A 15939-nucleotide genomic window follows, 5' to 3' on the forward strand; every position below is an offset into this window, starting at 1 on the left:
TTCAAAGTCAGAAAATGACAGTGAGTATGCATTTTTCTCCATTTTTTTTTCATGGAAAAAACTCAGTAATCAATACCAGAGAAAATAGTTTTCAAGAGTAACAGTGTATACTGTTATATAGCGGGAAAAAATGGATTTTTTTAAAGCTTATTGATATGAGTTTTAACATAAAATAAAATTTAGAAAACCTGGAAGATGAAGTATAAGCAGTGTGGCATTTGCTTCAGTGTCTGGCACTATCATAATGATTTCTAGCTTAAAAGCAAGAAGTTCATGGAACTCAAGTATTTTCAATAACTGTCAGTATAATTTAAAACTACTGTTCTTTTTTCTTTGAGAGATTCCTTTCCTAATATTTGTGATTTGACTCCAAGAAGTCATCTAATTTTGCTATTTCCTTGAGGTACTGAATTCATTTTAAAAGTTCTTTGACTGTATCTCGATTTAGGTGAGCTTTCATAAAAGGCCTTAAGTACATTCTGTGGGCTCATTAGAAAATTTCTTCCTACATCATCAAACATATTGGTGTTTTTTTTTTTTTTGTTGTTGTTGTTTGTTGTTTTTGTTGCTGTTGTTGTTTGTTTTTGGATATAAAACACCAGAAAACTTTCCCCATATAACAGCAAGAGGTTTTACATTTATTAATCTTCTCCTTGGAGCATGCACTAGTTTGCATTTGTGCTCACTCCCAGCTCTAACATTTTAGCTTCAATCCACTTCATATTCATTGCAGACCAAATAACAATGTCATAATCCTCATATGAATTCATGAAGATACGGCCAAGTTAATTCTACCCCAGTCTCTGCCCAAGACCTATGGTCAAATATTATGTAGTCAACAACAAATACTTTTCCCTGAGAGTATTCAAAATTTCTACTTTGTACTTGTGCTGGTTTGGATATATTATGTCCCCCCAAAAGTCATATTCTTTAATGCAATCTTGTGGGGGCAGATTTATTAATTTTTCTGATTAGGGTGTGACCTCTTGGTTGAATGTTTCCAAGGAGATTTTACCCCACCCATTCAGTGTGGGTCTTGATTAGTTTACTTGAGTCATTTAAAAAGAGCCACAGAGGCCTAGATGCTTGCTGATGCTGATGCTTAGAGATGCTAAGAGATGCTAGCCAGAGTTTTTTCCAGAGAAGCTAACAGAGACAAACCCAGAGACATTTTGAAGGATGCCATTTTGAAATGCCGGAGCTGAAACATAACCCGGGACAAGCAGACGCCAGCCACGTGCCTTCCCAGCCAATAGAGGTTTTCCAGATGCCATTGGCCATTCTTCAGTGAAAGTATCCTATTATTGATGCCTTAGTTAGGACACTTTTATGACCTTAGGACTATAACTCTGTAACCAAATAAACCCCCTTTATAAAAACCAATCCATTTCTGGTATTTTGCATAATAGCAGCATTAGCACACCAGAACAGTACTCCTTAACTCTGTAAGAAATTTTCAGGAGGTTTGTTTCCCTATTTTCTACCTCAACCACATAATATTCAATACCAAAGTCATTGACAACATCATTGTTATCAGGTGGTGGACCTAAGACATCTTCTAAGAGCACAGAGGAATTGGCTGCAGTGGATGCAGGAATCAAAGACTATTTTTAAAAAGTCTTTGCCTGGTCTGTTCAAAGCCTGGTATTCTTTGTTGATGATTTCTAATGTTTTATCTTATTACTTTGCATGGACCATCATTTCCTATCTCTTTGTTTGTCTTGTAATCTTTTGTTCTACACTGTACATTTTAATATTTTAATGTAAATTTTGGAATTTAGTCCCTGAAGTGTCTGCTCCTTACATTTGTATCTAGCTAGTGATTTGACAGAGATATCCTTGAGAGCTAGAAGCTAACAAACAAACATTTACAAAAAACACCTTTCAGTCTTTGCAGATTGGTTTTATGTTGGCTGACGCACTCCTTCAGAGCTTTACCCTCTGTATTGGTTTGTATATATTATGTCCCCCAGAAAAAGCCATGTTCTTTGATGCAATCTTGTGGGGGCAGATATATTAGTGGGGATTAAGCTGGAATGTTTGGATTAGGTTGCATCCTCGGAAATGTGCCCCACCCAACTGTGGGTGATAACTCTGATTGGATAATTTCCATGGAGGTGTTACCCTACCAATTTAGGGTGGGTCTAAATTAAGCCATATAAATGAGCTGACAAAACAGAAGAAGCTCAGTGCAGCTGAGAGTGACATTTTCAAGAGGAGCTACAGCCAAGAGGGACACTTTGAAGAAAGCACAGGAGCTGCAGATGAGAGACAGTTTGAAGATGGCCATTGAAAGCAGACTCTTGCTCTGGAGAAGCTAAGAGAGGACAAATGCCCCAAGAGCAACTGAGAGTGACATTTTGGAGAGAAACTGAAGCCTAGAGAGGAATGTTCTGGGAGAAAGCCATTTTGAAACCAGAACTTGGAGCAGATGCCAGCCACATGCCTTCCCAGCTAACAGAGGTTTTTCAGATGCCATTGACCATTCTCCAGTGAAGGTACCCTTTGTTGAAGGACACTGTATGGCCTTAACACTGTAACTGTGTAACCAAATAAACCCCTTTGTTTTATAAAGGCCAATCCATCTCTGGTGCTTTGCATTCTGGTAGCATTAGCAAACTAGAACACCCTCCTACCAATGAACCTGAAGAAAAACCTGAGGACAAAGTGCAGGGTCCTCTCTGTCTTTTATAAGCACGTGTCTTGTCTTGGACAGGCTATCATGACCTTAGGAATTTCCCCTTTTATGAGGATCCAAATGCCCCTTCTTCTCCCTATGAAATAGTCTTTTCTCTGGTCCTGGGTGCTCTCTTTATGTCTTAAAGCCATATTCCTTTGCCACAGGTCACTGAAGTTTGATTGTTTCTTATATTGATTTGGCTATCTGCAAGCTGCTTCTGCATGCAAGGCAAGATCTGGGATGGTGTTCTAGTTTGCTAATGCTGCCGGAATGCGAAACACCAGAGGTGGATTGGATTTTATAAAAGGGGGTTTATTTGGTTACACAGTTACAGTATTAAGGCCATAAAGTGTCCAAGGTAACATATCAGCAATCGGTACCTTCACTGGAGGATGGCCAATGGTGTTCGGAAAACCTCTGTTAGCTGGGAAGGCACGTGGCTGGTGTCTGCTCCAAAGTTCTGGTTTCAAAGTGGCTTTCTCCCAGGACATTCCTCTCTAGGCTGCAGTTCCTCAAAAATGTCACTCTTAGTGGCACTTGGGCTATTTGTCCTCTCTCAGCTTCTCCGGAGCAAGGGTCTGCTTTCAATGGCTGTCTTCAAAATGTCTCTCATCTGCAGCTCCTCTCTCAGCTTCTGGGCATTCTTCAGAGTGTCCCTCTTGGCTGTAGCTCTTCTTCAAAATGTCACTCACAACTGCATTGAGTTCCCTCTGCCCGTCAGCTCATTTACATGGCTCCACTGATCAAGGCCCATCCAATGGGTGGGCCAACAGTCCATGGAAATTATCCAATTAGAGTCATCACCCACAGTTGGGTGGGGCACATCTCCATGGAAACACTCAAAAGAATTACAATCTAATCAACACTGATAGGTCTGCCCACACAAGATTACATCAAAGATAATGGCATTTGGGGGACACAATATATTCAAACTGGCACATTCCATCCCCTGGAAGCCTGTAATTTACCAAGCCATCAGCTTCTGGTTTCTTTGAACCCAAGAGTTCAGTTCTAAGTTTATCTCTCTCTGCTCACATTTTACTATAAGCTGCAAGGAGAAGCCAGGGTACATCCTCCACATGTAGTCTGGAGATCTTCTCAGCTAAGTATTCCAGGTTGTCACTTTCAAATTCTGCCTTCCATCCAACACCAGGACTCAATTTTGCCAAATTCTCTGCCACTTTAAAACAAGGATCACCTTTCTTCCAGTTTGCAACAACACATTAATCACTTCTGTTCAAGCCCTCATCAGAAGTATCTTTAGATTCCATATTTCCACAAACAGTCTCTTGAAAGCAGTTTAGGCCTTTTCTATCAAGCTCCTCACAGTTCTTCCAGGATCTTCCCCTTATCCATTTAAAAAGTCATTCCAACATGTTTGGTATTTGCAAACTCAGCAGCAAAATCACCCCACTCCTGGTACCAAAATCTGTTCTAGTTTGCTAATGCTGCTAGAATGCAAAACACCAGAGATGGATTGACTTTTATAAAAGGGGGTTTATTTGGTTACACAGTTACATTCTTAAGGCCATAATGTCCTAGGCAACACATCAGCAATCGGACACATAATGTCCTAGGCAACACCTTCACTAGAGGATGGCCAGTGGTGTCCGGAAAAGCTCTGTTAGCTGGGAAGGCATGTGGCTGGCATCTGCTCCAAAGTTCTGGTTTCAAAACAGCTTTCTCCCAGGATGTTCCTCTCTAGGGTGCAGTTCCTCAAAAATGTCACTCTTAATTGCACTTGGGATATTTGTCCTCTCTCAGCTTCTCCGGAGCAAGGGTCTGCTTTCAACAGCCGTTTTCAAACTTTCTCTCATCTGCAGCTCCTGTGCTTTCTTCAAAGTGTCCCTCTTGGCTGTAGCTCCTCTTCAAAACATCACTCACAGCTGCACGGAGTTCCCTCTGTCTGTCAGCTCATTTATATGGCTCCAGTGACTCAACTTAGACCCACCCTGAATGGGTGGAGCAACACCACCATGGAAATTATCCAATCAGAGTCATCACCTACAGCTGGGTGGGGCACATTCCAAAGAAACACTTAAAGAATTACAATCTAATCAACACTGATAACGTATGCCCACACAAGATTACATCAAAGGTAATGGCGTTTGGGGGACATAATATATTCAAACTGGCACAGATGGCAAGCCAGGGACAAGTGTCCAGGTTTAGTGCTTCAGGCTGCCACCATGTATTTGGCACAGACATAAATGCGCCCCAGTATGTGCAAAGGGGTTACTCTTCTCTGCCCAGAACAGGGCCAGGGACCCAAACTAGGAGCTTGTACTGACTCCACACTGAGCTAGTGGGGGTGTGTGGGGGTGGAGCCAGCAAGCATGCCATGAGGTTTTCTAACCATTTCTAAGTTGCCTTTTTCTTGATTTGATGCTCACTCAGTTACTGCAACCCTTTAACTGTTTTCCAGAGCTCTGAGAAAGATGGCTCTGCCAAGTTTGTTAGTTATTCAAAGATTCTGTGGGAGAATGGAACCTCAGAGTGTTTCACTCCACCATCTTGGTCTACGGGAAGTAGCTCTGCCTGAACGATGCTAGACTTCCTGGCTCTGTGCTTCTTCTATCATAACACTTCTGATATTCCATGTGGGATCCTGATGATGCCTGATTGTCTGCCAAATTTTCTCTTTGCCAAATTTTCTCTCTTTTTAAAATTTGGAAACACCTCTTTATATTGTTCTGGCTCATCCAGTATTCCCATTTAATCTCATTAAAATTTTATTTTAGTAAATATTGAATAGATACAAAACCCTAATGATAATATGTGTAAGAAATACCAATTAATGATGTCTTATGTACCCACCAAACAGCTTAAGAAACAGGATGCAATGCCATTCACTCTTAAAGTTATGCTCTGCTTGACTGGTTAGAACGGGCCTGTCCCACCTTTTAAGTTAAGGAAACTGTTAGAATCCAAGCTATAATACTATCTGCATGAGCTTGGGTAGGTTACTGTATCTTTCTAAGCCTCAATTCAAACTTCACAGGTTTAAATTAGTTGACAACATAATTAGCACTCCATATACTTAAACTATTTCCTTTCTTTGCCTGATGGATCTCAGTGAGTGTGTCTAGCACCTGCCCTTTTCCTTATGCCTGTCCTCACTGCCCTAGAAAACCTGCTTAAAGCCACTCTGTCACAAGGTAGGATCTCTTTGGGAGTTGAATCAGAAATCCTTAAATCCTTTTCAAATAAGCACAAGATTGGACTTAGAGTGGAGCCTAAGTGGGACCTAAGGTTTCTACCTAAGGGAAAGAGGGATATACAGGGGGGCTTGGCTATTTGAGGTTCATTATCCATGTCCCAAAGTTAGAAAGTTATTGGGAACTAAAGGTATCATAATAGGAAATTATTCATCCATAAACTGATCACTTAATAATTGCTCTCATGTAAACATCTCTCCGGTCTCAACACCAGTGTTTACTTCAGCCTATCAATTCATCTTTTTTGGTTGGTTAGTCTTTCCTGCCATACATGTCTCAATTACAGATTTTATCACGCTACATGTTTCTAATTTGTTTTGATGTCTCTTCACATTAGACACTGCTCCTCAAATGTAGGGCTCTTGCTTTTCTTATTACTTCTCTATTCAGCACCATGACTGGCACATAGTAGATGCTCAATAAATGTTTGTTTCATGAACGGTACAGAGGCAAGGTTCATCCCCTTTGATCTAAAAATAACGTTTAAGTATGAAATATGCAAATAAACTAGCTCTAAAATTGCAGCTTTGATGCTTAAAAAGTAACAATAATGGAACTTGCACATATGAATAATAAAATATACAGTGGTGTTAAGTTGTCTTTTTTGTATAAATTTAAAAACACTTTGTTTTGGTTTGCTAATGGAAATGCAATATGCGAGAAATGGGTTGGCTTTTACGATGGAGATATATTAACTTACAATTTACAGTTTTTTAGGCCATGGAAATGTCCAACTCAAGACATCAACAGGATGGTACCTGGACTGTGGTGTTGCTGGCATCTGGGGCTCCTCTGTCACATGACAAGGCACATGGAAACGTCTGTTAGTCCTTCTCTCCTGGGCTTAGTTGCTTCCGGCTTCTGGCTTCAGTGGCTTACTCTCTCAGCTTCTGTGTGTGTGTCCTTGTCTCTCAGCTTCTCTGGGGCTTCTCTGAGTCCTCTGGACTTTTCTTGGATGTCCTTTATCCTCTTATAAAGGACACTAGTAAGGGAATTAAGACCCTCCTTGAATGGGGTGAGTCACATCTCAATTGAAATTACCTAATCAAAAGCTCCCATCCACCATAGGTCTACGTCCATGGGAATGGATTAACTGAAGAACATACTTTTCTGGGGTCCTTAAAACCTCCAAGCTGTCACACCTTCAGACTGCATTTTGAATCTCTCTTATTATTCTAACATTTTCTACATCACATTTTTGACTCTCTGTTTCAGGCTGGATTTGAGTCTATTCTTGAGTGGGCAGCGAGAATACTTTATGTTTAGCCTGAAACAGTGAGCAGGAGCTTTTAATGGGAACAGAGTGTCTCCCTGTCAGCCCCTCTTCCCCGCGCCCAAGGTTGCTATCACATTACGAGTGTGTGGAATGCTCATGTGCTATCACATTACGAGTGTGTGGGGTTGGCAGAATCAAACCCATAAGTTAGCTGATTTCAGCTAAGTGGATATGTCTTAGTGAATTGCCACCCACATCTGAAATTCCCCATTTTTTTAATATAGTAACAGCATTTATTTTTCTTAAAAAAGCAAAAAACCATTCTTCTAGCAACAAAATTTGCTCAAAATTTGAACAATTTTGGCACTATCTTGTAAAGATCATTAAAGGTCTTTAATCCAATTTAGGAAAATCCATATAAATATGTAAAATATTGCTTTAGATTTAGAGAAAAACAACAGAATTTAACATCCCAGATTCCAAGGAGGACGTAATAAATACTTTAACAGTTACTCTGTGTGGGTTGATTCTGTAGTGGCTGAACAGCCCAGAATATTGAAAGAGCAGTGTTTCTATGTGTGGGTGGTGGGTGGGAAGGGGTGTCCTAAATGCAAGCAGCTAAGCAGCAAACATGTTTGTGATTGCAACGCAGTAGAAAACACTGGTAAAGCTTATGAGCATAAAACAATTACACATAGATGCTGTGTCAGCTTGCAGGCATTAAAGCAAGTGCCAGCAACCTAGAGCCCATGGTCTGATTCTGGCTCATTTAACAGTCATAAAAAACCCACGGTCCAGCTTGCACCAGTCTTAGCTAGATCTGGCCAGCCACACGTTTGAGGTGTTGCAGCTTTCCTTTTTCCATATGTCATTGGGACCTAATCAACACTGTAACACTCAGCTCCACCCCAGCTTCCTGAATTTAGAATTCATTTGGGCTCGGTTTTCTATGATTAAGAAGCAGCCAATTGACATTTGACAAATCTTAAATTTTGTCATTCTTAAAAAGATGAATTTCTAGGCTTTTTTAAAAAAAGGATATTGTACTTTTATTCTTTCTTCTTTTATCATTTTATGTGTGTTTAAAGGTGTTGTGAGAGTGAAACCTATTTTGGGGGAAGGGTGGCATAAAATCACGTTTGAAAGCAATTTGAATTCTGAAGTCATTTTTAAGTGAGGATAATTATTAAGCTAAGTGCAGTAGAGAAGAGTACAATCTGAAAATGAACACTTTTCACATAAGAAACATCAATCAAATAACAACTTTTAAATATAAAAAAGTAGCTTGAAAATGTGTGAAGGTGGGACAAGAGATTGATTAGCCAATGGTAATACCCTACTTGTAATCATAGGAAAAAGATAATTCGGCGAGTCAGGTCACTCATCCATACAGGCAATGGGAACAATCACTTTCAGAGTTTGATTTGAGGACTTCTGGGAAAGTTCGTCTGCAAAAAAATTCTCAACCATCTTTTGGTATCTCCTCCCCTTAAGATTCCCCCAGGAGAGATTCTTGGGGGCAAGAAGTGTACAGGGTTGTATCCAGCAAGTGTCATGATATAAACTAGAAACATATCTGAGAGTGGCAATGCATTGTTACTACTAATACTGAATTGTGTTCTCTAATACTTAAAGGAACAAAAGTTCAATGAGAGTCAAGAGGGGAGATAATTTTGGAGCATGGACTTTCCCCTTGGGAATTATGAGAGCATTCAATTGGTATAGGAAAGCTGGAAAAGTTTCCAATGGGTTAGGAAGGCAGAAGTAAGGACGGAAGAGAAAGAGACATTTTATTTAAATCACATTTTTTCCTAGGATAAGATTACTTTAGTTTTACTTTTCTAAAGTTAGGAGAAAGATGATGTTTTATACTGAGTTCTGCTCCAACACTTGATATATTTAAAGTGGAAAGAAACAACATTTAAAGTCCAGTTTTAAGCCAGTCTTCACTTTGGGCCAGCTTCTTAAACTTTCTAAGCTTAACTGAGGCTAAAATATGTCTAGTGGACATATGTTGGCCATCTACCTAGCATTAAGTGTTTTCATCTCCTTTTCTAACAAAACCCCATATTTCCTAGCCAATGGCAGTCTGGGAAGGAATAAATCCAATACTAACTCAAAGAGTTGACTTTGATAAGCTCAAACCACTTATTTCATCCCATGGATATGTAATCTGTTTTAAGCTAAAGCTCTATGAGACATTTCTTGGAGGCTTTTGGAATATGTGCTAACTCTTCTAAGACAACCGCTAGAAGAGACATACTCTATCCCTAAGTATGGTGTGGTGTGCTGACAAGAGTCTTGGAATGGCTGCAGTCATTTTGCTACTATGAAGGAAGCCAGCTGACATTGAAGTTAACATATGAAAGGGGGCAAAGCTGACAGATCTACAGAGAAAATATGCCAGAGTGTGTTGAAATTTTACCTGAAGCTTCATCTACTGCCAGACTTTTCAGCTACATGAGCCAATAAATTCCCTTTATTTCCTAAGCTAGGTGTAGGTTTAGGTTTTCTATATAACTTTGCAATCCAAAGATGTCTAACTAATACATGAAGCTTACGTGGTTTTTGTGAGGATTATATAAGATTATGGCCTAGCCTAGTGCTTGCTATATAAATATTAGTTCTAGCCATTTCTCCATTTCTTCCCTTTAAATAATTAATTTAACAAATATATGTCAAATACCCACTATGTACAAGATAATATCTAGAGCTATGAAGATAAATATAATTGGGTCCTTGCTTTCCAGGAGTTCACAAACTACTGCTTGGTACATATTAGTTTTTCAATAATTTTTTGGACACCACAAGAGACTGGGTTCTTTCATTTGGGATAGAAAGTTAGGTTACCTAGTACTTAAAAATTAATTCCTGAATATACTGATATTGACTATAATGTTAAGTTACCTGGATATATTAATATTGACTAAAATAAAAAAAGCAATCTAATATATATTTTTGAAACTGACAAATAGTATATAGCAAATATTAGACAGCTTTTAGTTGTGCTTTTTCACAAATTCCAAAAACTGTTAGGGTTATTCTTGACACTATTTAAAAATATAAACATTCCTCTATGATTAAAAAAATAATCTAGTAAGTTAAGCACAATTTCCAATAGGTTCTAAGTGTATTTAATATATCTCAAAAGAACCTGCAAATCTTTCATATCACAGAAGCAGTTTTTCAAGAATTTCAGGTGGACTTTTGTGGCTGCTGCTAGAGTTTTCTGAGTGAGAGAGAGTTATTTTTGGAGTCAAAATATAATTGCTATTAGGAGCATTTTCTTAAGAATAGTAATACTTGTCAGTAGATATTACTTAAATTTCATTTTGCTTTTGTATATATTTAGATTTGCTCCTGAATAGCTTTGGAAACACTACCTGGTATATTGTTATGATTCAATCTAAAGTTAGAAATTTTAATATGCATTACCTCTTTTTTTAAAAATTCAGTTTTATTGAGATATATTCACATACCATACAATCATCCATGGTGTACAATCAACTGTTCACAGTACCATAATATAGTTGTGCATTCATCGCCCCAGTTTATTTTTGAACATTTTCCTTACACCAGAAAGAATAAAAATAAGAATAAAAAATAAAAGTAAAAAAGTACACACAGCTCATCCCCCCTTCACCCTATTTTTCATTTAGTTTTCGTTCCCATTTTCTACTCATTCATCCATACACTGGATAAAGGGAGTGTGAGCCACAAGGCTTTCACAATCATACTGTCACTTCTTGTAAGCTACATAGTTATACAGTTGTCTTCAAGAGTCTAGGCTACTGGGTTGGAGTTTGATAGTTTTAGGTATTTACTTCTAGCTATTCCAATACATTAAAACCTAAAAAGGGTTAGCTATATAGTGCATAAGAATGTCCACCAGAGTGACTTCTAAACTCCATTTGAAATTTCTCAGCCAATGAAACTTTATTTTGTTTCATTTTCATCCCCCTTTTGGTCAAGAAGACGATGTTCTCAATCCCACGATGCTGGCTGGGTCCAGATTCATCCATGGGAGTCATATTCTGCATTGCCAGGGAGATTTATACCCTTGGGGGTCAGATTCCACGTAGGCGGACGGGCAATGAGTTCATCTCCCGAGTTGGCTTAGCTAGAGAGAGAGGGCCACATCTGAGCAACAGAGAGGTACTCAGGGGGAGACTCTTAGGCACAATTATAAGCAGGTTTATCCTCTCCTTTCAAATAATGAGCTTCATAAGAGCAAGCCCTAAGATAGAGGGCTCAGCATACCAAACCGTCAGTCCTCAATGTTTGTGAGAACATCAGCAACAACCCAGGTGAGGAAGTCCAACACTTCTGCATTTCCCCCCAGCTCCTCTGGGGGGCCCTGCCATATGCATTACTTCTTACACTAGCATCACATTGAATTGGGTATTATAACAATTATTTGGATAATATAACTGCAAGATTGACCACAGTAATTTCCCCTTGCGATGTCATTCTTTGCAAATGGGAACACTTACTCGGCAATGGAGGATCATCTCCACAAGTAAACTTATGATATAGAATGCACCAATAAGGAGTTTTAAAATTATGATTGATCTGGACTTTTTTTTTACTGGGCTGGTTTAAAAATCAACAAATGCAGGACACAGGCTATTATAAAATCATGTTCTTTCTTCTTTAGATGCAATCCCCCACTTTAGCCAAAGGATGTACTACTCTCCTTATGAATATCAAATGGTAAGTGTTGGCTTATTTAAATGACATTTCAATAATGAGTTTCAATAAATAGCATTCGGTTTGACTTTTTCAGGCAGAAGTTGACCAATAATGAGTGCATGGAATGGAAATATTTCATCTCCAAGGTAGGAAATAACTTTATGTAATGCCTCTTACGGAAAAAGTATGTATTTTCTATAAATGATTATTTTTTAAAAAGGAAGATAAGAGAAGAAGATAAGGAGCAAACATGTATTATTGTTACCACCCTGATGTCTTATGAACTCCATAGCTGATGAATGATAAAATACACTGTGCTTGCCCAAGAGTTTGAGCTAAACTGTTTTTTTGTATCTATTCTTTGATTTTATGGTATAATTTTTCCCTGAGTTTCACAAACTTTCATAGTGCACTTAATAAAATGTTATATGGAAAACTTTGTTTTACATTAATCACATGAAGCAGAAAGGTAAATACCAAGAAAAGAAAAGATGAACTGGCCTTCAGCTATTACAAAGAAAAGGCTTTTGTTCTCTGTTTCATGTTGTTGTTGGTTGGGTTTTTTTTTTTTCTTTGTCATGCTGTATCAGCTTGAGGTCAATTACAATAATGTAAGGTCTGTCTTCTCTTCTTCCTTTTCTTCATATTAAGTCCTTGTCCAATTATGCAGAATTCAAGTAATTCAAGATTTTGGAACTGAGTCAGTCTTTGAGCATATATGATTAAAAGTTAAGTCTGCTTCCAAACTGGACAAGATGATGTAGACCTGTGTTTTACCTGCTCCTTCCTCCCCACCAGGAACATCTATAAACCCTGGAAATAGTAGATTATGAAAAGAGAACTCTGGAAAATGGTTACAAGAAGGCAAGGCAGTTTGGGACCACAGGACCGGAGGAACAGCACAGTTGCAGGATGTTTTAAGTACTCCTACCCAACAGAAGGCAGTCATCCAGAGCCAGCATTTCTTTTTTTTTTTTAAATTCAGTTTTATTGAGATATATTCACATACCATACAGTCATCCATGGTGTACAATCAACTGTTCACAGTACCATAATATAGTCGTGCATTCATCACCCCAATCTATTTTTGAACATTTTCCTTATACCAGAAAGAATCAGAATAAGAATAAAAAATAAAAATATAAAAGAACACCCAAATCACCCCCCCCATCCCACCCTATTTTTCACTTAGTTTTTGTCCCCATTTATCTACTCATCCATCCATATACTGGATAAAGGGAGTGTGAGCCACAAGGTTTTCACAATCACACTGTCACCCCTTGTAATCTACATTGTTATACAGTCGTCTTCAAAAGTCAAGGCTACTGGGTTGGAGTTTGATAGTTTCAGGTATTTACTTCTAGCTATTCCGATACATTAAAACCTAAAGAGGTTTATCTATATAGTGCGTAAGAATGTCCAGCATAGTGACCTCTCGACTCCATTGAAATCTCTCAGCCACTGAAGCTTTATTTCATTTCATTTTGCATCCCCCTTTTGGTCAAGAAGATGTTCTCAATCTCATGATGCTGGGTCCAGATTCATTCCCAGGAGTCATATCCTGCGTTGCCAGGGAGCTTTACACCCCTGGGAGTCAGGTCCCATGTAGGGGATGGGCAGTGAGATCACCTGCCAAAGTGGCTTAGTTAGAGAGAGAGGGCCACATCTGAGCAACAGAGAGGTACTCAGGGGGAGACTCTTAGGCACTATTTTTTTTTTTTTTAATCTTCATTTTATTGACATATATTCATATACCACGCAGTCATACAAAACAAATCGTACTTTCGATTGTTCACAGTACTATTACATAGTTGTACATTCATCACCCAAATCAATCCCTGACACCTTCATTAGCACACAGACAAGAATAACAAGAATAATAATTAGAGTGAAAAAGAGCAATTGAAGTAAAAAAGAACACTGGGTACCTTTGTCTGTTTGTTTCCTTCCCCTATTTTTCTACTCATCCATCCATAAACTAGACAAAGTGGAGTGTGGTCCTTATGGCTTTCCCAATCCCCTTGTCACCCCTCATAAGCTACATTTTTATACAACTGTCTTCGAGATTCATGGGTTCTGGGTTGTAGTTTGATAGTTTCAGGTATCCACCACCAGCTACCCCAATTCTTTAGAACCTAAAAAGGGTTGTCTAAAGTGTGCGTAAGAGTGCCCACCAGAGTGACCTCTCGGCTCCTTTTGGATTCTCTCTGCCACTGAAGCTTATTTCATTTCCTTTCACATCCCCCTTTTGGTCAAGAAGATGTTCTCCGTCCCACGATGCCAGGTCTCCATTCCTCCCCGGGAGTCATATTCCACGTTGCCAGGGAGATTCAGTCCCCTGGGTGTCTGATCCCACGTAGAGGGGAGGGCAGTGATTTCACCTTTCAAGTTGGCTTAGCTAGAGAGACAGGGCTCTTAGGCACTATTATAAGCAAGCTTAGCCTCTCCTCTGCAGTTACAAGCTTCATAGGGGCAAGCCCCAAGGCAGAGGGCTCAGCATGTCAAGCCGTTAGTCCCCAGTGTTTGTGAGAACATCAACAACAATCCAGGTGAGGAAGTCCAACACCTCTGCATCCTCCCCCAGCTCCTCAGGGGGGCCCCAAATATATATTTTTATTCTCTGCCCAAATTACTTTGGGATATGAGATATACAGAACTGCCATATCTCACTTCCTACTCAAAGTTCCATGTAATTGTGGTGTTTGAACAAACTGACTGTAGAAGTTATATTGTTTAGAAAATATAGATCCTGCACCAAATATACATTTCTTCCCTTGGTCTCACATGGAAGTTGAAGTTTTAACACACAGTCAGTTTCCACCTTTACCCTTTGGCCTGATTTGATCTAGCCTTAACCAGATCTGCTTTATTCATATTTCTAATTGACGTCTAGGCTCTTTTTCAGTTTTTTTTTTTTTTTTTTTTTTTAACAGTTGCTGTATGCATTAATACTGACATTCATATCTGCTGAGCTCTAGCTCTGAGTTTCAGGTGTTGCACAGATGCCCAATGTTCCAGATACCAATCAGGTTAACACCAACAGATCCACATTTCAGAGTTTGGAGATAGCCATTACAATTCAGGAATAGATGTGACTGCTGTAGGAGCTGACAATCTAGGGACCATTACAATAATCATTTCCCTGTTAGGCTGTGCTCTAAGATTCAATTCTGAGTTTACACATTGTAGTTAATTCATATCAGTGAGGCATTATAGCGTTTGCCTTTGTTTCTGGTGTACTTCACTCAAAATGCTGTGTACAGGATCCGTTCACCTCCTTATATCAGACCCAGCATTTCTTGACCCTCAACCTAACAACAGAAGACAGCTCTGGTAGGCCTCTTTCTCCCCCCTGCACCACATGGGACAATATCTGTTCAGCCCCAAACCACTGGCAAGGAGAATAGATTGGGAATCCCACAGAAATAAGTGATCATGGGAGGCATTCTCCTTCCCAAGACTGCCCCTTTCCACTGAGATACACCAAGGCAGGCAGGCAGAGCTGTCAGTGGTGACCCAGCTAAGACAGGCAGCCTGATCTGGGAAGCCTTTTTGTCCCTATAGGCCCAGGACTCTCTTTTTCCACCAGACACACCAGGGTAGTTATGAGGCCTGCATTTCCCTAATACCAAAACCAGGTAAAACTACAAAAAAAAAGGAAAATTTCCAACCAATATCTCTCATGAACTTAGAAGTAAAAACCCTCAACAAAAATTAGCAGATCAATACCAGCAACTATACACCATGACCAAGCGGCACTTATTCAAGATACCCAAAGCTAATCAAGCACTAAAAAATCAGTAATTCACCTTATCAAAAAGTCAAAGAAAAATCATAGAAGCATATCAAATTGATGCAGAAAAAGGATTTGATACAATCCAGCATCTGTTCATGAAAAAAACTCTCAGCAAATTAGGAATAGAGGGGAATTAGCTCAACTTCATAAGGAGTATCTATAAAAAAACCTGCAGTTAATATCATACTTAATGATGAAAGACTAAATTTTTCCCCAAAGAGGAGAATAAGGCAAGGATATCTGATCTAACCACTCTTAATCAACATAGTACTGGAAGGTCCAATAAGGCAAGAAAAACACAGAAAGTATACAGTTCGGAAAGGAAGAAATAAAACTG

The 15939-nt window shown here is 39.1% G+C and overlaps 1 pseudogene; it reads right to left on the reverse strand.

Moving 5' to 3' along the window:
* Positions 1–316: 316 nt before the first annotated feature.
* LOC119507733 overlaps positions 317–15939 on the reverse strand; it is a 31190-nt pseudogene continuing 15567 nt past the window's right edge.

Source organism: Choloepus didactylus, chromosome 13 (genome assembly GCF_015220235.1).
Source record: "Choloepus didactylus isolate mChoDid1 chromosome 13, mChoDid1.pri, whole genome shotgun sequence".
Classification (NCBI taxonomy): Eukaryota; Metazoa; Chordata; class Mammalia; order Pilosa; family Megalonychidae; genus Choloepus; species Choloepus didactylus.